The 22,638-nt window shown below is 41.4% G+C and overlaps 1 long non-coding RNA gene across 3 annotated transcripts in view; it reads left to right on the forward strand.

Annotated features, from left to right (window-relative positions):
* The first annotated feature begins 6 nt into the window (after window positions 1-6).
* LOC109365953 overlaps window positions 7-22,638 on the forward strand; it is a 30,853-nt gene continuing 8,221 nt past the window's right edge. Inside the window, exons 1-6 of one of the 3 annotated variants that reach the window (XR_002111873.2) lie at window positions 7-206; window positions 2,061-2,183; window positions 8,957-9,301; window positions 17,499-17,625; window positions 18,237-18,387; window positions 19,841-21,055. This is a non-coding gene — a long non-coding RNA (uncharacterized LOC109365953). Of the gene's footprint in view, window positions 207-2,060; window positions 2,184-8,956; window positions 9,302-17,498; window positions 17,626-18,236; window positions 18,388-19,840; window positions 21,056-22,638 lie in introns of those variants that run through there. The other 2 variants (XR_002111867.2, XR_004158847.1) reach the window with 2 other exon arrangements.

Here is a 22,638-nt window from a genome sequence, read left to right on the forward strand (position 1 = left end):
CCACGCCCAGCTCGAGGGGCGGCCGTTGGCGTCTAGCGCTGCCGCTGTGTGGGCGGCCGTTCCCGCTGTTCTGTGCTCGCGGCCGGCGTTCTGCTTAGCAGGGCAGCCAATGCCGCTGCCAATGAGCGACGTGCGCGTTTCGGGTCAGTCCTGCCGACGAACTGAGAGCTGCTGTTGATCAGAAAGGAAAGCGTAATTACCTACAGGTAAAACGCAGTCGGTTTCCTCCCAAATGAAAACAAATAGTTGCCCGGTGAGGCTACGGATGCTCTCTCCCTGCCGTACCTAAATCAGCCCTGACAGAGGCCTGTGAGCCTAAGACCCACAGTGACGGAAGCCTCACACCACTCCCCAGGCCGTCTCCTCCAGCACTGAGGCTGTATCACTGGGAACACAAACCTGCATCTCCACATCCTTTAAGTTCAGCCCCTGCTATGATCTTTGGATGGTTCTGTGTGAAGCCAGGAGTTGGACTTAGTGATCTTTATGGGTCCCTTCCAAGTCAGAATATGCAATGATTCCTCTTCCCAGAGGACAGACATTCAGAAAAGATTTCATTCCTGGGGAGTATATAGGAAGAAAATGCTGCTAAGCTGGAAATTTCCATGCTTTTCAGCTTCCCCTAGGTTAAAAGCACTTATTCTTTTCATCTTTCCTCACAGCTTGTTTCACACATCTACGTTTCTTCTTGTTTTCCCAACTCTGCAGTGGTTTGCCTTTTTCTTGAAACTTGGTGTCCGTTGCTAAGCCCCCATGTTAACTTTCCCAGGTCTAAATTGATTAAAAAGGTGATGTGATGTGCCAGAGTGGATCACCATCTCTACATGCCCAAACATTTGCCTTTTCTCTGTGAGCGTCCCACTGCTGGTGCACATTCAGCTCATTGCCAGTTTTACCTCCAAGGCTCTTTCTGCTTTATCCTTGTCTTTTCCCGTGTTGGATTTGTGGTAAAGGTTGACCTCTTTCGTGAATACATTTTGTATGTTCCATCTCCAGAGGCATGGGAGATCCTCACTCCAAGCACTGGCTCCACTCCTCGAGTTGTGCTGATGCTGTAGTTTGTAGGCCTACGCTATCAGCTGTGTTGATGAAACAACTCAGTCTAACAAAAAACAAAGGAGAAGAGGGGGGGGAAGGACAAAGATGGGTTTTGTGTTCTTGATTAATCCAGATCATTTTGTTGATCTGATTTACAGAGCAGCATGCAAAACCAGTTTCTTGTTTGAGGTCACTGAACATCTCACTGGGCGAGCTGGTTTCTTGCTATCATCTCGTCCTTCCTACACATTGGGATAACTTCCAACTGTGCTCTTAATACAGCCTTAATTTTCCTCTCCTTCCGATTCTCAAAATAAAGACTGTTTTCTTTGAAGACACTGTCTTCGGTCTTCCACTCTTCTCCTTTGCAAAAGCTTTGAAAAGAAGTTGCAACAGTAAGAGACAGAGATTTTTCCCTATATTGAAGTAAACAGGACTGGCTAGGATCCTCAGTGAGCTTGCTTCAGCCTTTTGCTCCAGAAACTTGCCTCTCTTTCTCTCTTGTCTTCTCTCTTTCTTCCTTTTCATCATCCCTCTTTCACATCTCATCCCCTCTCACCACCAAAAAAAAACCCACCACAGCCAAAGCAATTTATAGAGCTACTATTCTGATTGGATCATGTGTGAAGAATCAGGGCTGCACAAGCTTCCTTGGGCTATATGCAGTTAATAAGGCCTGCACTGCACTGCTAGACAGTGGCTCAGCAATGCAGGCTTGTATGCAGGGCTGAGAACCCTCTCAGGGACTGAAATGTTACACCAAATCAGGTAGAATTACCCTGCTTAGCAAATCACAACTCTCAAGATGTCCTCTGCTCTTTCGGTGTCAGCTATATTTCTTTAAAACATATCTACTGGAGCAAAACAATTCATATAGATTGCAGCTTATGCAAGCAAGAAATCAGACTTTTAGAGCTGCAGGGGGACACTTAAAAATCAATGAGAGGGACATCAAAACACGAGGTAAAACTATTATTTTGTTTGAATAAAATTGCAGCTTCAACTTCTTTTTTTCTTGGCAGAAACATTTGGCTGGACGAATCCTTCTGTTTGTAGACAACTGCAGTTTCACTCCAGTACTCTGCCTAAAGAGAAGAACAAAAAGCCAGTTTACAATCCTGACCTTGGAACTGAGAAGCAGGCAGGTAAGTTTCAAAATAGCAAGGAAATGTCAAGGCTCTGATTTTACATGGAAGGCTTATAGCAGTCTTGACTAAAGGCAAAGGTTAACCTGTCTCCCTGGTTAGTGTCGCCAATGCAGGATTGCAAAAATGATTCTGTGGGAAAGCTGTGGGTTGGCTTACAGTTTACCTGTGTCCAATAAAAAGACAAGAAATGCCAGATCTGCTGCCAGCTTCTGCTCCCCAAGGGAGGTTCCCACCTGGATCAGCTTTAGAAGCTTATAAAAATGAGCTGTTTCTTTTTAAATGTCTCATTTTCAGATTTGAAGGTACTGATTTATTTTTGTTAAATACTCATGTGCACAGAGATATTTAAAGATTTAGAAGCACTTCAATTAAAGCCTCTTTAAACCAGACTACCTCTGTCTAAAATAACTTTAGTCACTAGAAGGCCCTGCCCATTTCTTTGGGACCAAGAAGCGCACTTGGGCTCCCATATCAGCTTTACCTTTTCCAATCCTTTTAGTAAAAATGGGCATGCCTCCCTCTGCTAGCTTCTCCTGTTCCACCGAGAGCCTCTGGCAGGATTTGAGTCTGTAGGCATTTACAACAGCACTTGTGTTTCTCTTCATTTGGTGCCATTGGTGTCCTCAGAAAATCCTTGCTTTCAATATTTATATACTCCTTGTACACCAATCCAGGGTTAAATTTCTTCTACTCAGTTATAACTTCAAGATATGTTTTGTTTATTAGAGTGCAAAATGGAGATGTTGTTCCATCACTTCTACAATAAGATAGCAGAAAGAGTGCAATATGCTATCAATTGCACAATGCTATAGGAAGGCAATGCTTTTAAAAACCCATTGTTGTAATTGTATCATACCTCAGAGAAAAAAATAAGATCTCTGAGTTGCATCACTACAAAAGTTACTGCAGGACTCAAGAAATGTACAGCGTACGATTAGGCAGAGGTGTTGGGAAATAAGGCTATCTAATAATGCATGGATAATTCATTGCAGAGTATGAAAAATTGTGTGGTGAGTTTATGTGGAATAAAAAGGAAAGGCGGGCACCTACCTACCAGCTGCAGTTACTCAGCACTGTAAGCATGTGAGAACAAATGTTCCTGGAACAAAGCCCCCGCCTCTCAGTGCTGCAGTGTATCTTATTCTGAATGTATGCAGAATATGGCTGTATAATCAGATGTTCCAAAAAGCCATACAGAGCTTTTGAATATGTAATAAACCAAACCATTTAGAGTGGGAGAACAAATGATAGAATCATAGAATATCCGGAGTTGGAAAGGACCCTTAAAGAACACTGAGTGCAACTCCTGAAAAAAAAAAAGATAAACTTGAAATTAAGAACTGCATTTCCTAACTTTCATTCCACAGGGAGTTGCTTTCCACATATTTGGTAATATTTTATTTTCTGGTAAGCCAGTTTTATGGAGTTTGTTTTGAAGACAAAAAAAAAATGAAGGGCACGAAGTAGAATGGGTGCAAATATTGAAATTCAGCGATGGGAACGAAAGCCAAGTATTCTGAAATGCTTCACACTTTTAAAAATTAATGAATTTGTGGTACACATATATATATATGTATTCAGCCAAGTAATAGTAACTGAGCAAAGTTATTTCTGCCTATTTTACTTATTTCTAAATTTGGAGATTACAAAAGAGCAGATGGGAGTTTATGACACCTGCAAACCCTCTCGTTTATAAGTCGTGTGTATACGCTTTCCCTTTCATACCCAACTCTAAGCAATCTCTTACAAGAATAAACAAATGCAGATTTGACCCACAGAGGTAGAGCAGATGTCATTCAACACATCCTGCAGTTGTCAGTTCTCAGACTGAACCTGAAATGTGTGCAGGAATGAAAAGATTGAAAATCCCACAGTAGTGGAGTCATATCCTAGCTTTCTTTTATGGAGACCAAACAGGAAAGCATAGGAGAAGAGGACATTTCTCTGATAACACTGAACAACAACAAAACTTGCATCAGAACACCATATAATACATGTGACCACATTGCACATTAGAGATAAATAGCTAAAAGATGGTGCTCTTGGTAGGTTCTGCAGGGCTCTGTCCTACTTGACATCTCACCAGCCATTTTGGTGACAACAGTCTAACGTTTGAAATGTGGCCATAAGGTAAGCACTTAAAATACCTCCCTTAGGTGCACAGAAATAATTCACAGAATCGTAGACTCTTTTGAGTTGCAAGGGACCTCTAAAGGTCATCTGAAGCTCCCAGAGTTGGACTCCAAATTCGAAGGCAGCTAAGAAATTACAAAGTGAGAAGATTAAGAAAATTCAGGCTGTATTGGAGAAGCAATCTGAGTTTCAGACATTCAGTGGGAGGTTAAAACATGGAAGGTAGTGGTGCTGAGGGAGACAGGAATAAAAGCTTTGCCTGGTGAATGGCAAGTGTGGGATGTATTAGCTATGCAGAATCATGAGATCACAGAGAAGGAAATACAGTGCTGTCAACGTTTGAAAGTCTAATTTAAAACATTGTGTTCTGGTTCAGCCTCTTCACTACAATGAATAAACTAATAAATTGCAGAGAGTTCCATGAAAATAATCCAGAAAATAATGAATTAGCCAGAAGGATGGAGACTCCTACTGGGAAAAATCAAGGAGATCCCATCCATATTATTAAGCTAAAAATAGCTACAGAGGCAGGAAAACGCTTTGCAAATGTCTGAGGATGTGACTTCTAGGGACTGTGCACCTGAGCAAACGTGGCTGACACCACTCAATCCTCACAGCAAAAGATTTGGTGGGAGGATGAGGGCAGTGATTTGGTAAGCACCAGTGGATAGGACTCCTGGAACTGCGCATTCAAGTATGCAGAGCAGAACACCAGGACATTGACTGTGAGGATGCAATGTGTTATTGCAAAAGTGAGCAGATGGACCACAAGCTCACCTGCTCTTTACCATCTGCAATCTGCAGCAGTGGAGTGAACTGTAAAATTCCCTAGCCACCTTTCTCTCAACTACCTCATGAGTGCAACAACAGGTTCTAAATATTCTTTAAACTGAATGTTTCTTGTATCTTACTTAAGCCGTGTTATTCTAGAGGGAAAAATACGTATTTGCACTAACTAGCTATATCTGCTTGCAGGCACAAACATACAGTTTCTCAGTCACATGCTGTGGTTTGCTGGCTTCAGTTGCCTACAGAACTGCTTGGTGGCCAGCCAGGCCTGGTCGCACACCCACGTGCCTCTGTTCAGTGCATTTGAATGCTGTGTCAGTGTTCAGACAGAGTACCCACAAATACTTCTCTTCTTTCAGTTTGTACGCAGTCTGCTTTCATGCAAAGAGGGACTTAGATTGTCCAGTTTTACACACTGGCAGACATCTTCCTTGCAGAAAAGATCCTAATGGATTTCTGGTGTCTGTAATTTTAGAATTGGGCACATTTTCCAAAATCTGCAACTCAGAAATATGTCCTATCAAGGAGGTTTTCTGAGAATTGCCACAAGAATGATAAACTATTTGCTTTTTTGTTCAATCTGTAGAAAACAGAAGGCTAGCCCTCAGACCACTGTCACTGAGTTTAGATTTAGTAGCTGGCACACGTAGCATTTACTGTGAGGATGGAAAGAACAAACACACAGCATGTAATGCAGAGCCAGCAAATTCTCCTCATTTTATCAAGCTGGAGTGTTCAGCAGCATGGAGGGCCACTAAATGGACTTTGAGAAATACTAAAGAACCAAGTGGTCCTTCAGTGCAGGAATACCTGCAGTGAAGCATACTTTGTCACTGTGGACATACTTCCAACCCCCAGGTGACTGTTTGCAAAGTCTGCGTAGAGCCCAGCATGGGTTTATGTCACAGTGGAGCCTCACTTACACAGACAACTCTCTCCTCTTTTCTGAATTTCTGAGGTGGAATCAATGTGTCCTGAGTGGACTGAGAATCGCTTATTTAAGGCTTTACTTCAGCAACACCATCTTGTCTTGGCACTTGTAAAAACTTGCTTGACTCGTGGAAAATAATGAGCTGAAGATACTATTTTCTCTGTACAGCTGAACATATGCAAAGTGGGTAAAGGACAAAGGCCACGGTCCGATATTCTCTCACCTCCTCCTGTAGAGCACGGTGCCTGCAACTGCCCCAGGTGGTTCAGATGACTTTTCTAAATTCATGATTCTCCAGCAAAGAGACTTTCAAGATGTGGCACACAATTTTCGCAAGAGTTTTTTAAAGGAAACAAAACCCAAATATCTTATGTATCTACAGTAGCAGATTCAAAGTCTCCATTGTGCCAGCTCTTATCTGAAGAGGAATAAATATTTCCATGTCAGCAGCTACTGTGTGAGGGGAGGACAGGGACTACCTGACGATTGGTAACTTGGCTACCAGAGAAGCATATTTATAAGTCTTTGCTCATTAGTAACTTCCTGAACATTAGGTAAGTACTTTCACAACAGTAATTATAGCCAGTCAACAGAACCTCACTGCTACACCTGGTGTGTTCAACTGCTCCTCTCAAATTGCCTGCAGCAGCAAGCCAGGTGGTGCAGCAACCTGCACTTGCAGCTCAGCATGGTAGAAAAAGAAAAGATAAGGGGAGAGGATAAAATGAAGCACAAAGTGTTGGTGAAATCTGATGTACTTTAGGTAAGTGAGTGGCTTACGTTGAGGGCATGCAGTAGGTGGGCAGGGGCAAAAGATGGTATTTTGGTGAAGAGAGTTACAAAAACAGGAAGGTAGAAGATCACAGAATCACAGAATGTCAGGGACAGGAAGGGAGCTCGAAGGATCATCTAGTCCAGTTTCTCTGCTGGAGCAGGAACACCTAGATCAGGTCACACAGATCTGGGGAAGTGCAGCAGTTTGTGGGAGTGGGACCTGCAGAAATATATGCATCTGGGGATCTGATGAAGGGAAGGAAAACACTAAGAGAGGAGAGACAGGCAAGGATGGAAACGTACCACTTCTGACCCATCTTTATGATTGATAATATCTTTATGATATGGTAATATCTACTGATTCTGGCTGACAAGCAAATTAAAATTCGAGACCTCCCTGGTCCAGTTCAGTCTTTTGCAAGTTGTCTGCAATTGAAAGCTCAATGTGCTTTTCAGCATACAACGTCTGCCTCTGCCCACACAGAAACCGCACCAACACGAATGGCTTACAAAACACAAACGGAATGAGGTAGAGCAGCTCCTTGCTAGTCTCAGAAACTGTGTCCGAGCTCCCTCTAGCGGGTTGTGTTGTTTTTCTACTCAGGGATCGCTACCAGCTGCCATATACTTGCGGACTGAAAAGCTAAATTTACATACATGCATATACATATGTATATTTTTTAATAAGCAGACAAAGGGTCTTTGTACCTGTCCAGTACAGTTTCTACTAATTCCACTTCACAAAGCTAAGTTCCTTTTTTCAGAAGTTGCTAGAGAAGTAAAAAGGAGAACACAGGCAGTTTTAATGACATTAGAAACAAGTTGAGACTAGACCGTTTCCAAAGCTCCTGTGAAACAAAAGCAGTAGCTTTATATAACTTCTTACTTGAGATAGCATAAATATTTTCTGAAGGAGCATTTCTAGAAGGGGAGGTGAAAGAGGGCTTTCGCCATCATGGGTATGGAACAAGCACTAGAAACAGGTCTGGTGTATAAATCATTTCCCTTGGCATCGTATAGAACAGGAAAATGGCTGAACCTCTAACTTTTTGTAAAAGTCAAAACGCCCATCATCTGAACTGATGAATGAATTCTGAAACATGGCCACTGTGAGCCTAAAAGGGAAAGACTACCACTCATTTAAGTGTTGGAATATGAGGTATTTTCCCATTCAAATCTCCTTTATAAACTTTAAAATATTTCAAGTAATTCCTTTTTAAAACTTGAGGTTTTAAAAACAAAAACAAGCATTTAATGACATTGTTTCTTTCTGTCTCATTGAAAACCACGTGGCTTGAGATGTGTTAATCCTGATGGCATTTCTCCACCTACCAGTTTAATTATTTATTCTCGAAGTCAGGATGTTTCTGTGTGCAAAGAGCTTCAGCTACAGAGGCTATGAACTGTTGCTTCAGCTCTTTCACATGGGCACACACATCTACTTGTGTTTGTCCTCAAAATGGGTGGGGGGATATAGGAATATTTTAACCAAAACAACTCTCAGTTATCTAGTGGTCAGTGTAAGCATGATCTCCAGCTCTCCTGCTGTTTTGCAGGGGAGTTGTACACAGCATAATTCACCGGGTACTGACTTGGTGCAAGGTTGAGCATCTTGTCTCGTTTGTATCCACTCTTGTAGGCACTACTTTTACAGCAAGCTGTGCATTGCTGTTACTATTTCCTGATGTTGCTATTCTTTGGCTTGTTATCAATTCTGCTACGCCCACGGGACCACGTTTCTCTGCACCATTCAGCCACAACAACAAATTAACTTCTGTTCATATACTGATCCTCTTCAGGAGTCCTGTGCCACTCAATAAATTCTTGCCCCTGAGATATATGCCACTGACAATATTCTATAGTCCTAGCTCTTCTACAGCAGATAAATAATTCCTTTACAGCTCTGCCTGGACTTCTGTTCCAAAGTTCTCGAATCTAGGTGTAAGTTTAGTAGTGGGCACACCAGCAAGCCATGAAGTTGACGTGAGCACAGTGAAAGACTGTGAAAAGCACGTCTGACAGGGGAAAAGCACAAGCTGCAGGAGAAGTTAATTTGCCCAAATGGGGAAGAGAACAAAGATCTGGAGCCATGTATTTAACAGTACAGAGCAGTAACGTTTCCCTGCCCATCTTATCATCACAGGTTCACCCACAGGAGGGTTGTGCATTTGTTTTTACAGAAGATCTCAGATGGAGATGAAGCACCCCGGGTTAGCAGGAACTACAGCAGTCTCTTCCTCTCCTGTGCAGGTAGCCTGGAGCAGTATGGTCAGATTCCATAACAGAGGAAGCATGCAATGCTGAAACCATTCGGCCTGGGGCAACGAAAGCACAAAAGAGGTGTGAAACCAAGTTAATGGCAGCACACCAAGCCCTGTTTAAAAACAACATCATTTCAACAAAGTAGAGGCTCTTCAATGGACCTGAAGACAGAGCATTGTTCCATTTCATTGTATACCTAACAGCAGTACCTCCCAGGAGAAAAAAGGTTATCTCTAATGATCACTGGCTTAAATCTTATAATGGTTCCATGCCCTTGATAAACATTAAGAGTTCTAATTGTACTTTTTGCTCCTTTTTTTTTTTTTTTCATTTTATTAAAAATCAATCTTTCCTCTAAGAATTGATAACAAGGTCCAGTAGGTGAACCTGAAGTTGAAACTAGGACATTCTAGCTTAAAAATAACTCATTAGGATTTAAGCATGTAAGTCACCTCTGAAAACAGGCCATAGATACTCACAATTACCAGTTAAAAACAGATGCTAAACTTGCATGTCTGGTTCAGAGAGTATTATAGATAACCTGAAGGTTACTCTCAGGCATTAATGAGCTGCATTAGTGAGCATGGATTTTTGCACTGAAAACCTGAAGCAGAGAAATTGCTCAGCATCACTTAGATCTGAGGAATGGCCCTGTACTCTTATCAGCTATTGAATACCTAGGGTCAGGCCCATGGTGCTGTCCTGCTTTCAATGTAAGCAGGAAGAGAATAGAAAAAGAACTCAGTGGAAGGCAACAAAGATGATAAAGGGCCAGGAACATTTTCCTTATGAAGAAAAGCTGAGAGACCTGGGTCTGTTCAGCCTGGAGAAGAGAAGAGTGAAAGAGGATGTCATCACTGTTTATAAATAACGAAGCTGAGAATCAAGTCCATGGGGTTGGACTCTTTTTGGTGGTGCACAGCAACAGAACAAAGAGCAATGGGCAGAAACTGGAACACAGGAAGTTCCACACCAACACAAAGAGGAATTTCATTACTGTGAGGGTGACAGAGCACTGGAACAGACTGCCCAGAGAGCCTGTGGAATCTTCTTTAGAGATATTTGAGACCCAGCTGGATGCTTTCCAGTGTGTCTTGCTGTAGAGAACTGCTTTAGCAGGGGGTTGGACACAATGATCTCTAGAGGTCGCTTTCAATCCTTGTGATTCTGTGAAAAATCCAAAGAAGGGCAAAGTGAGTGAAAATTTCTATTTTGGAAGCAGAAGTCTGGGAAAATCTTACTGTGCAGAGGTCAACATCTGTTTTTACATAAAAAAATCAGAATGCTCATTTGTTTTTTGAAGTGCTTAAGTCTGTTTAAAACTAAATGTTTTATTCCTTATCAGTGGTCTTTGAGATTATGGTTAGCTTTCGTTGGTCTGAGTTCTCAGTACTCATCCCTCTCGAAGCATCAACCCATACGCATGCCTCGTTCTCTCTCTTGGAGAGGAAGCAGAGATGAGAGAAGGAAGGAGAGTGGAAATAATAATTTGTGCAAAAAATAAGACTGAAGATGAATGTCCATGCAATTAGCCTAAGTGCAATGAGAGGGCACAGCTTTTGTAGCTGGCCTCTTGCTGAAGACAGATCGTCCTGAAACTTTCACTCCATCTTACTCCAGATCCTTGAAGCCATCCAGCTGTGCCCAGAGGTCACTCCCTCTCACCCCATCCTCCACTTGTATTCTCTTCTAATTTACTCTCTCTTTGCATTCTCTCTGGTGCACAGAGGGTGCCACATTTAGAGACAGAACATCACTGCACACCCTCAAGCTATTTCCCATATTCTACATCACACTGCTGATGAACATGGTGGGAGAGAGCAACTCCTCACTTTGATGTGGCAGCAAATCACTAAGGATTCATTTTGATTCTGCACAACTACCTCCATATACCGGAAGTTCAACATCTTAACTGCAGATAACTATCTAATACCTCTATGTATGTGGCACACATTTCTGTCCCTGTCCCAAGGGATAGAATATTTTTATAAAATAAAATAAAGTCAGATTCTAGCAAGAATATACATCCATTAATTGAGACTACAAAAATACCGTCTGGCCTGGGATAAAGCACAAAGTGCTGAAAATACGACACAGAGAGGAAGCCTTCAGCTCTGATCACCAGTGTCCCAGTAACAGCTGATTGCGTAAATGTCTGAAATCGCAGCTAACATTTTGTAATTGCTTAACAGCATTCTGGGTGGCAAAAAGGATATCTCTGAAAACCCTTACAAATAAAGCCCACAAAGAGCCACTCTCTCATTTGAATCCAAAAGCTGCATCTACAGCGTTTTTCACTTTGTTCCCTCCCACTCCCCTGGGCCCGCTTTCTTTCTCAAGGCTGAGCCAGCTCCCCTGGCAAGCTAGCTGCCTCTCCCCACATCCCTGTGGCTCCCTTGGCAGCCAGGCAGAGCAGCCACAGGCTCTGCTGGATAGGGATGCCACAAAGGTCTCCGTGGACTCTTTTGCAATACATGCCTGGGAGGGGAAACAGCAGAAATGTTTATGGTGAACATGTTATTATAGCCCTCATTGTTAATCACTGAGCAGCTCCAGGAATGTTGCTCTGCTGATTTTGCCACCCTAGAGACCTACTGGAGGCACTTCAGGTGTACATCCAAGAGTCCTACAAACTTCTAGCCAAGCAGCAACTCCTTGGATTTGCACCCAGATCCCAAGTACCATCAAATACTGCTGAAATTACCTTAAGACCACTGGAATACATAACCAGCAACAATTTAGTTTTCCTTACCTACACCAGAGTTTTATGTCAGCTTACCTGTCCAGGAAATTAGTCACACACTGATGGAGCCAGGGTAAATTCCCACGATAGGTGGAACCAGAAAAGTCATAGCCATCTCCCTCAGAGCTTTTATTCAAGGAAGGCTGGATCCAGGTCCTCCCCAGAAACCTGTTAGAAGTCAGGTGAACTGCTTTGAGAAACTTTGCAGGAACTGATTGCTCCTCTCAGGAGCGCTGAAGTGAGAGCAAGCGAGCAAGAATCAGTCACCTGTAGGGGATGGCAGGACAGGCAGGAGACTACACAGATCGCTCAGTTAACTTGCTTTTCTGTCTTCTACTTTTTAAAAAGGACACTCATTCTGCTCAGCATAGCAGAACCAATTACACACTACAGGTTTCTAATCTCTAATTACAGTGAATGCATTTGCCTCATTATTGCTGGAGGGAAAGAAACATGCAATGAAGCCACAGTATCTGTGACAACAATGTCATGTGCCATGCTGATCAAAATCTAGTTCACTGCTGAATTTCAATGTCGCCCTTCCGCATAGTAATTACGCCTTACAATTAAAAAAGACTCACCATCAAGGCTATGTACAAACAAAATATGAAGTAAGGAACTCAGCAAAACACTATAACATTTATTAATAATCTATGGCAAATATTTTCAAAAAATCTAATTATTCTAAGGGCCAAAGGATAAAACTTCTGTGAGAACAAATAGTCTCATCTTTTACAACTGGAACTAGGTCAACAACAAACTGAATTACTCAGTCAGCTTGAACAAGCAAATTGCAGCAAAATTAAAAGCTGCTATCAAATTAGATCTCCAGCCTCTCTTGCTAGTCCACCTCAAAGTGAAAAAAATCCCAAACAACAGTAATATCAGAATGTCATTCTCATGAGAAGGAATTAGGATCTGTCATGTTGCTTTCCAATTTCTGAACTAGAAAGAGAGAAGGTTTACTTCAGAACAATGAGACAGAGAAACAGCAGGAAAGTTGTAGCAGCAGGGTGTGGAATTCTTTCAGTTTGCCTTTTACTGAAAAAGACTGCTTGAAATAAATTAATGTTGGTGTCAAACCATAGTGATACAAGAGCCACAAAGCATTGAGTACAGAAGCCTCGTACACTGCCAAAGAGTATGACACCTCATGATTTAAGCACTGATTATAATAGTAATAAAAGTAATAACTCCAAGATTAGAAGATCATCAGTAACAAACCCATGCAGGATTTCCTGGGGCAAGAACAGCTGTGAGAGTATCAAAATCTGGCTTAGCCATAGCTAGGGATGATGTGACGGAGTCAGAAGGCTTTTTCCTACTTAGTTATGATGTTTTGGAAGAAAGTAGGCTAAAATTCAAAACGTTCTAGTTTGGCTCAGACTGCAAATCTTGAAGTAATGCAGCTTTGTGGCAGCGTTTCTGAAGAGCACTATTTAATAAGGTTGTAAAGTCAGTGACTTAATAAGCCTGCTTGTACTTTATGACTTGGGCTTTCAGTACCTATGTATTTTCTTTAATTACATTAGCATATCCTGTTGTCCTTAAGGATTCCTGTTCATGCAGTCACTGGGAAGCTGTTCAGTATTCTTTTCACGTTTGCTACTCAGTGCATGGATCCAGGTCTCAGATATTAACTAAGTGCCTCCTCTCCAACAGGTTTTGCTTATGAAACTGTTCACTTGAAGTGATGCATTAGCACTCATCTTATTGCAGTGCTTGAAGTCCTTCCTGTAACCTTATAAAGGACACAAAGATTAGAATACTTGATCTCTGCCAGTGAGTTTGCAAAATATTTTGAGAGAGAGCTGCTCTACGGTTTGCATTAAAGTAGTGCAAGTTGGGTCAAATTCAGGTACAGAGTGTTAAATTGCTTATTTGGAGCTGATTTTGAACTTCCAGTATAGTTTCAGTGGAAATTTGCAGTAGATCTACATCAAACTGTTCCTGAGGAGAACTCAGAAGGAAGCAAATAAGATTTTAACGATAACATGAATGCCTGGTATCATTAAAAGGCTATTCTATCAGTACATTTCATGAAAAAGCCAATATTTCTCACAGAAACAGCAGCAGTAGGAGTCTCATTTTTAATTCCTTTTTTCAGAATGAGATATTTGAAATAAACATCCAATGAGAAACAAGAAATAGCTTGAAAAAAGGACAGTAGTTACATCCCCCTCTCTCCTCATTATTAAGTAAACTAGCAGCAGTGAGCATTTCTGCACAAGGAAAATTCCAATCATAGAACTTATTTTCATCTATTTACATGACTTACGCATTCCCTCCCTCTAATAAAGTTTTGTTTGTTTAGTTCTGGTTTTGTTTTTAACCATTTACGTTACCATGCCTGTGGAAATGGAGACAAGTGCTGAAAAGCAGTATCTCAGTGAGGTGAGCGCAGAGAGCACCTCAGCTCACGAAGACTGATTGGATTATTCATCTGCCATGTTCATTTCTGGTTTGCCTGTGTGTGATAGAGATGGGCAGTACTAAATGCTGGCTCCTCTCTGTTTATTACTCCCAGCATCTACTGAATTAACATGCATTAACATGCACGAGTCCCAAAATAAGCACACAACAGTGCCTTACCTGCCTCCTATGGCCCAATCCCTTTAAAGTTTTGCTAAGTGGCTATGACGGTATCATTCTACTCTGCCTCCACTGGCATACATGTTTAGAAAGAGTTCAGCAAAAGCTGCAACCGCAGCCTTCTGCACAAAAGCCCACCAGAAAATCACTTGTAAATGAGGCAGTGCACTGCAGCAGAGGGCAAGATGCCTGAATCTTCCTGTAGTTAGGGCCAGTTTCACAGCTAACATCTGTGATAGAGAGGTGCTGATGGAGGTGGCTCCTCTAGGGCACTGAAACTCACCTCTAGCTCTCTAAAGACCCAGCTGTCCTTAGTGCACGCAGAGTGCTCTATATGGCAAAGCTGCAACCTTCAGCAATATCATAAGAAAAAATATAAACCCAACAAAGTGAGAAAAATACAGTTTTTGAAATATATTCAATCATTTATAAAAAATAATTCCATGAGGATTCACTGATCATTTTGCATAATAGAGCCCTTAATAACTAATTTCTTCCTCATTCCAATTTGAAAACATGCTGATTGAAATAATACTGAAGCTGCTCTTTTGCATAATTATACAGAACTGCTCAAAATTCTTGGTTTCAAAGTCTTCAGACCCCAGATATCAAATACACCAATAGGCAAACACTAATGGAAAAAGAATGTGAAAATGTAGGCAAGCAGTCCCCCAGTAGCTTAACCCATAACTGCCAATATCGCAGAATGTACTTTATTATATGATAACAGATTTTGAATAACTGCAGCACATATTTTGAATACTTACCAGTTACTTCTATTGTGAAAACAGAGATAAGTAAATATTACAAATAAATTTACCAAGGACTTAAAGAATGGTAAATTCTCTTGCATTTGGATCAGAAGCCATTCTTTCACACAGCTTGCCTTTTCCTTGATGTCATCCAATCTGTTTTATCTCTGTTTTATCTTCATTGTTTTTGGTGAATAGCTGATAATGATCCGGAAAATCTAAATGACAAATGTATCTAAATTACTAGGACCTCACAGTCACTACAAAGCAGCAGAAATCCTAACCTGAATGAATGCTAACGGTATTGGAGATGGATTTTTCTGGATTCTCTCTCGAAAGCTGTAGTACGAAGACTTTCAAAATTCATCTGGACATATTGCTCACAGTCTGCTTATTTTTCAGATGCCACTGGTAATATTGGGATTGTCAAAAGTTTTGTCCCATGGCAGATAGAGTCAATCAGGCAGTTTGGGTACTGCAGATACCAGCCACCTAAATCCATCAAGCAAATGCTTTTACCCCTTACTCTCATAGGGAAATGCTAAGATGCAAAAGCCATTTATACTTCTATACTCTTTCTCTCTGGTTGCCTAAAATAGCTGTAAAATCCCACAGTGTTATCTCATTACAATGCTGAAAAAATCACAAAAAAAAACACAAAAAAAAAACAAAAACAAAAACAAACAAACAAAAAAACCCACCAAAACCAAATAGGTGCAGTTTTGACATCTAACAACACAACACAAAAAAATCCCAGTGATACCAAAGCGTACCTTTGTGTTCTCAAATATTTCTTTCCTACTACCTTCCTGTAGGAAACAGCTATCATATTATTTGAAAACTCAAAAAAAAATGAAGAGCTTTTTCTTTTTCTTTTTTCTTTTTTTCCCCCTTTTTCTTTCTTTTTTTTTCTCCTTTTCCTTCAGATGTGAGGTTCTTTGCAAATGTGTCCTGTGTTGTTACAAGTAATATTCCAGTCAGAACCATAACTAATTATTTGTTGATATCACTTAGAATATTTTACTTACAAGCTTACCATGTCCCCACTCACAGCTTCATTGCCAGAGGGCATCAGAAAATATTTCTCCCCATTACATGGGCACATAGTGAAACTCAGGATTAAGTGACGTGCTTAAGATCACGTAAGAAATACATTGGTTAGCAGGCAACTAAATCAGTCTCCCAAGGTCCAGTTTTGTGCCTCCTAAAATCTTCTCTTCTTTTCCAGCTTACAAGTCCACGTCATCACTTCAACCACTTCCATCTCAGTTGTGCTATATTTCTTTTTAAATAAATAGCATTCTCCCCAATTTAGCAGGTTGGAACAGGACATGGTGGCTGAGAAGTAAAGTGATAGCTCAGTGTCCATAGACAAGCACAAAACACCTCCCTTATATCAAAGTCAGTTACTCATCAACTGAAAACAAGAGAAAACAACTCAATTACCAGAGTTACTGTTATGCCCTGATCCCTTCCCTCCACTGCAGTTACTAGTTCAGTAACATTTCAACCATGCTTACAGCTGAAGTTTTGACAGGAGCTTTGCCCCATTGACAGTACATGCAGACTCATTAAACATCGTGTTTTGCTTCTGGACCCATTAGTCATAGAATCATAGAATCACAAGGTTGGAAACAACCTGCAAGATCATCTAGTCCAACTGTCCTCCCATCACCACTGCTACCACAAGCCACTAAACCACATCTCATAGCTCCTCATCCAGGTGCCTCTTGAACACTGCCAGGGACGGCGACTCCACCACCTCTCTGGGCAGCTGTTCCAGTGCTTGACCACTCTCTGAGAGAAAAAGTTTTTCCTCATGTCTAATCTAAACCTCCTCTAGTACAACTTGTGCCCATTTCTTCGGGTCCTGTTTGTTGTCTGGGAGAAGAGGCCAAACCCTCCTCATCACGACCTCCTGTCAGAGATTTGTAGAGTGCAATGAGGTCTCCCCTGAGCCTCCTCTTCTCCAGACTGAACAATCCCAGCTCGCTCAGCCACTCCTCATAAGACTTGTGCTCCAGACCCACCACCAGTTTCATTGCCCTTCTCGGCCCTTTCTTGAAGTGAGGGGCCCAAAACCGAACACAATGCTTGAGGGGTGGCCTCACCAGTGCTAAGTACAGGGGGAAAGCAGCTGACTCCTCTTCTCCTTGTTGCACTTACATTTACTTGCTTTTACTCACATAACTCCATGTGTCTCTCAGTGTCAGTTACATAATATTTCTGAAATCCAATGGAAAGAGATAATCAAACTACAGCTGGACAATAAGTCCAAACTGCTATGGGATGTACATAGCAGTTGTAAAAGAATGCCTTTCTGTTTGCCCTTGCAGTGCTAATATTGGAAAGTCCTTATTCTGGCAAAACCACTTTGGATGCGCAGCAGATAAAGAAACAAGGAACCATCCACTCCTCTTGTCTTGATGTCATTGCTGTTCAAGTCACTTAATGCCATCACAAGTCAGGACCACAAGATTTGCCTCCTTGGCAGTTCAAACAGCACTCATCCAGCTTTTAGAGTGGTTTCTGTGCCTCTGGTCAAGTCTTATGTGGGATGTCTCTAATTTCCCCTGGGTCAAGATGCTCAGATGGGTCTCCTCACAGAATGTCACTGATACCTGGAAGGAGCCAGTGCCAGATAGTTTGGGCAGCATGGCCAGGCTGTGCAAGGCTTGCTCTGTAGTGCAAAATTCTTTTGGTTCACCGAAGATATTGTTTCAGCGTCCTACTGCATGAGCCAACATGGGTGGTTCTCTTTAATGGGGCTGTTTTATAATACATGAGTTACTTATTGCTAATGGCCACCTATTTTGCCATTGTAGTAAACTATGGGCTATTACCCTGCAGTGAGTTGGCTTAGGAAAATAATGCCCTATTTATAGAAAAATATAAGAGATGATACATTCAGTGTTTCTTTAAAAAAGGTTAGCCATTGCTTAATTTTCTTCCTTTGCCTTCAACTAAGAGAGAGCTTTAAATTACACAGAAGTTGAAAAGAAAAGAAGGTTAATGAAGGCATTTTGGGGGACGCCAAGAACATTTGAAATTATTTTCATCTTTCTTATTTGCAGACAGTGATGACAACATCCACTTTAGAGTCAGAACACTTCTGTGCCTTACCCAAGCTCCATTTCTGCCAGGAGGCAGGATCTGGTGGCCGCTGCCTCTTTCCACATCACTGCGTTTCTTCACAACTGATTTCCCCTCGTGGCACTGTGACAGGTATTGTATGAAGCCCAATGGAGCTGTGAGACTGTGGCTTGATTTTTTTAACAGATTTCTCAACCGTGCCTGCTCTGCCGAGCCTTGTTGCTTTACTGCTACTCAACAGAGCGTGAGCAGTAAGGGCCGGACAGCAAAGCACACAGCCACCACAGGCAGCTTCAGCCTCTTCTTCTGCCTACAGAAGCTCCAATTACATTGTATTCCCATGTGGCCTGTTGATACAATTTGTTTCGGTACATGTAAATAGCAACCAGCTACCATGGGTATGGTGGTATCAGGTACTAAAAATACACTGAAGTGGCTTTTGGACTTACTGCTGCATACTAGAAAGAAATTCATCTCTTGAATTAATTTAATTCCTTATAATCACTGGAAAATTCATAAGAATATTAAAAAGATCTTTAAACAAAGTCCTCAAAGTGTGAAGTCAAAGACAATGTGAATGACAGGGTACTCATAAATCTTCCCTAACCCATGTTGTCCTAGCAGGCAAGAGATCAGCAGCAGGATTTACAAGCTCTAGGCCTGTTTTGTCTGTCTGCTGTATGACCTTGTGCAGACTACTGAAATACTCCTAGAGACTCCTGCAAAGAATTCAGTTATATTTTAATGATTACTCTCCCTCTTTCCTGTGACTTCATTGAACTGTTGTGGCCTTTTTCTTTCTTTTTTTTTTTCTTCTATAAAATCTGGTTGGAAAAAAACCCCAAACATAGAATCATAGACTCATCTGAGCTGGAAGGGACCCTTAGCAGCCATCTAGTCCAACTTCCCTGCAATGAACAGGGTCACCTACTGCTATATCAGATTGCTCAGAGCCCCATCCAGCCTCAACTTGAATGTCTTCTAGGATGAGGCACCCACTACCTCCCTGGGCAACCTGTGCCAGTGCCTCACCTCCCTTATTGTAAAAATCTTCTTCCTTATGACCAATCTAAACCTCCCTTCCTTTAATCTGAAACTATTTCCCTTTGTCCTATCACAACAGGTCCTGCTAAGGGTCTGTCCCCTTCTTTCTTATAGCCTCCCCATTAATGATATGCATAATTATATATATATATATATATATATATATATATATATATATATATATATTTCTCACCCTTTACCAATTTCTTTTTAAAATCTTTTTACATTAAATGTCTTTATTATACTCTTTCTGCTGCCATTTGCCTATAAAATACTGCCATTACCTTTGTACAACCTTGAGAAGTTGTTTCCCCTTAATCATTAACTTCTATTTAAAACCTCAGAACTTTGATTAATCATTAGGAATTCTCAGTGTATGTTTTTTTAAAAAAACAATTCTCTCCTTTCTAATCATCTCTTACTTCCTACCTACTGTAAACATTCTGCTAACTTCTATGATGGTAGATGCTGACATTCTATCTAACTGAAGTTTGCTGCTTGGATCCTTAGTGATTCAAACCTTTTGCTCTCTTCTTTTCAGTGCATTCTTTCTACAGTGCACTGAATTGAGCTACCTTAGAAAAGCAATGTGAAAGTCTCCTTGCTGCTCCCACATCCCCAGAGGACTCCTGTGGCTTGATTCCCGGTGCAGAATATGTACTGAGCAGCTCAGTGGTGCCCTGTAGGAAACACTGTGTTGCTTCCACGGGTGAGGTAGTAGACATGCCTTTGAAACTTTGGGTGCTTCAGTACAGTCTCTTATTCTTCTTGTTTTACATTTATGTTTCGATTATAGCTCTTTTCCATTAAAAACAAGTTCAGGATGAACCCAAAGGCAGAATCAGACCTCTGGCTGAAATTCACTAACATCAGTTCTGTAACATCTCAGCCTTTTTTTTTAACTTTAAAAAACAAACATTAAAACATTACTTTAAGCTAAATGAAGTTTATACTTTAAGCTTCCCTGGTAGCTACATGAGATGTTACCTCACAAGATCCGATGAATTTCTACAAAAATCTCTCTTCCCTTTTCACATTATAATTGTCCCTCTTTCTGGCACTGAAGAACAATTTGAAAATGCAAAATAAAACCAACATGAATAAAAATGACTCATTTCCTCTTAGGATTTCACTACATTTTCAGCCAGTCTAAGATTCCGGGTGGCCTCATTTGGTGGTGTTGAGGAATGGGGATGCTGCTAAAGGCAGTGCTGCATGCTGCAAACAGGAGGTGGCTGGCTTGGGTCGGGTTGGAGTCAGTTTAGTTTACTTGAACTCAAAGAGAAACTGGGTTGTGACCAGCATTTTTCAAACCTACCATCCAACATCTTTTAGAGCACTGCAGTAAGGCAACATTTCAGTATTTAAACACACTGTCCTGGACAAACAGTGCTCTGTGTGGAGGCTGAGTTTTCAGTTAGCCAGTAAAAGAAAAGTGAGCCAACCAACCAACTCAAGAAACTTACATCATGCTAAAATCCAAACCAATCCTCATGCATTTTATCCTCATCTGTTCTCCTGGTTTTGGTTATATCATGAAATTCTCTTTGGAGATGCTGCTCATTTACTTAATTTCACAGACCTTCTCAGTCTTTTCATACATTTAGAAATCACAGTACCCAGAAAGGTTCATATATTTTCTTTGGGACACTTTTTATTTTATTTTTTGCTACAGTATTTAAATTACAAGCTTGGGTGATGGTTTCAAACACAATTATTTACTCCTTTTGCTAAAGAAGCTAGATTTGTTACAAATAGTTATTAGTCCTTTCAGATGGTCTTGGCTTTACATTATGGTACAAAATAGGCAAACATATTTTCCTGGGAGGGTAGCATCCCCTTTGGTTATCAAGTGCAATCACACAAGAATTCGGACTTCTGACCTACTCCACTCATTTGATATTTTAAGCTTGCCCTTTACCCAAAGAAATCCTTAAACAAGAGTTTCCCCTTTGGTCAGACTACTTCCCACAGTGTGCCACCAGCACTATGCATTTTCCAAGTATGAAAGCAAAATAGTAGAAAAACATTTTAAAACATGAGCCGTGTCTAGATTGCAAATCTCTGCTGTCATGTCTGGGCTGTGGAAAATGCTTCCTCACCTACACTGCTGGGAACCAGACTGTGGTACAGCACAGCTATGCTACAGCACAGCGCTCTTCCTGGTGTACTTCACACTGCTTGGGGTGAGGGTGCTAATTATGCCATCAGAAAACTCTTTTTGGCTCTGTGCATTGAATGCACATTGAGAACCTTGTTGGTTTTGATCCCTTGCAAGAATCTCTCTAAAATCATTACACTGAGAGGATAAACTGGAAGATGGGGTTTCTGATGGAGTGCGGCGGGTGGTAAGTCGCCACAGCTTTTACCTTTGAAGGCAAGTAATCAACCTGACATCCAATCATCTTTCTAGAAATGAGTTTTAACTAATATCATGTACTGAACCGTTCCCTGAATTGTCCTACTGACTACAAATGCTTTTACAGTGGTCTGTTTCTCCTACTGCCAAGCAGAACAACTACCTATCCTTGAATGCAAATGGCTTTACAATGCACAAAAGGGAAGGAAAAAGCTTCTACTCTTTTCTTCCTACTTATAACAGTCTTAGCTGTTGCTCAGCATTACTTGACCACAAGCTCCTCAGATGAAGATAACTGTCCAAATCCCTTTTTAGCTTAGATTTCCCTGACCAAGGTTCTGACCCCTGGGGCTACCCAGGTGGAAGCAATGCCACCAGCAATCAAAAGGGAACAGAATACACAGAACAGCCAACACCTGGCCAACCTGCACGCTCTCTGGATTTCAAACAAAGCACATTTTTTATGGTTGATCACCACAAGTCTGATAATGTAGTGCAGACCATGCAAACCATACTGACAATTGTCAGGCAAAGCAAGAATTAGTGCCATCATCTTCTCACAAAGGAACGCCAATTGAAATCAGATCCAGACTCGAGCACCTGGTTGCAACAGCTCAGAAGAGGAGCCTGGCAGCCCGTGTGTGTGTGCCCCATCTGCTCCCCCAGATCCTGACAGATCCTGCAGCAGTGGCACCTGGGCACAGGCCTGGAGGCTGCAGAGGTGCTCACACTGCAGTGCAAATACAAGGCAGCTGGGCTACACGGAACACCTGGCTGCTCATTCTTCCTCCGGTGTGTGCAGGTGAAGAAGTGCCCTACCTTTCCATGATCTTCTCATTGTCAGTTCTGCTGATATTAGCAAGACTCTGCACTGGGAACACAACACAAAGTTGCCATACCAAGATTCAGACCACAGATTTTCTCTGAACTGCTTATCAAAAATTGCTTTGACTTTAAATAGCTTTATCGTTTTAAATAAA

The sequence above is a fragment of the Meleagris gallopavo genome, chromosome 2 (assembly GCF_000146605.3).
Source record: "Meleagris gallopavo isolate NT-WF06-2002-E0010 breed Aviagen turkey brand Nicholas breeding stock chromosome 2, Turkey_5.1, whole genome shotgun sequence".
NCBI lineage: Eukaryota > Metazoa > Chordata > Aves > Galliformes > Phasianidae > Meleagris > Meleagris gallopavo.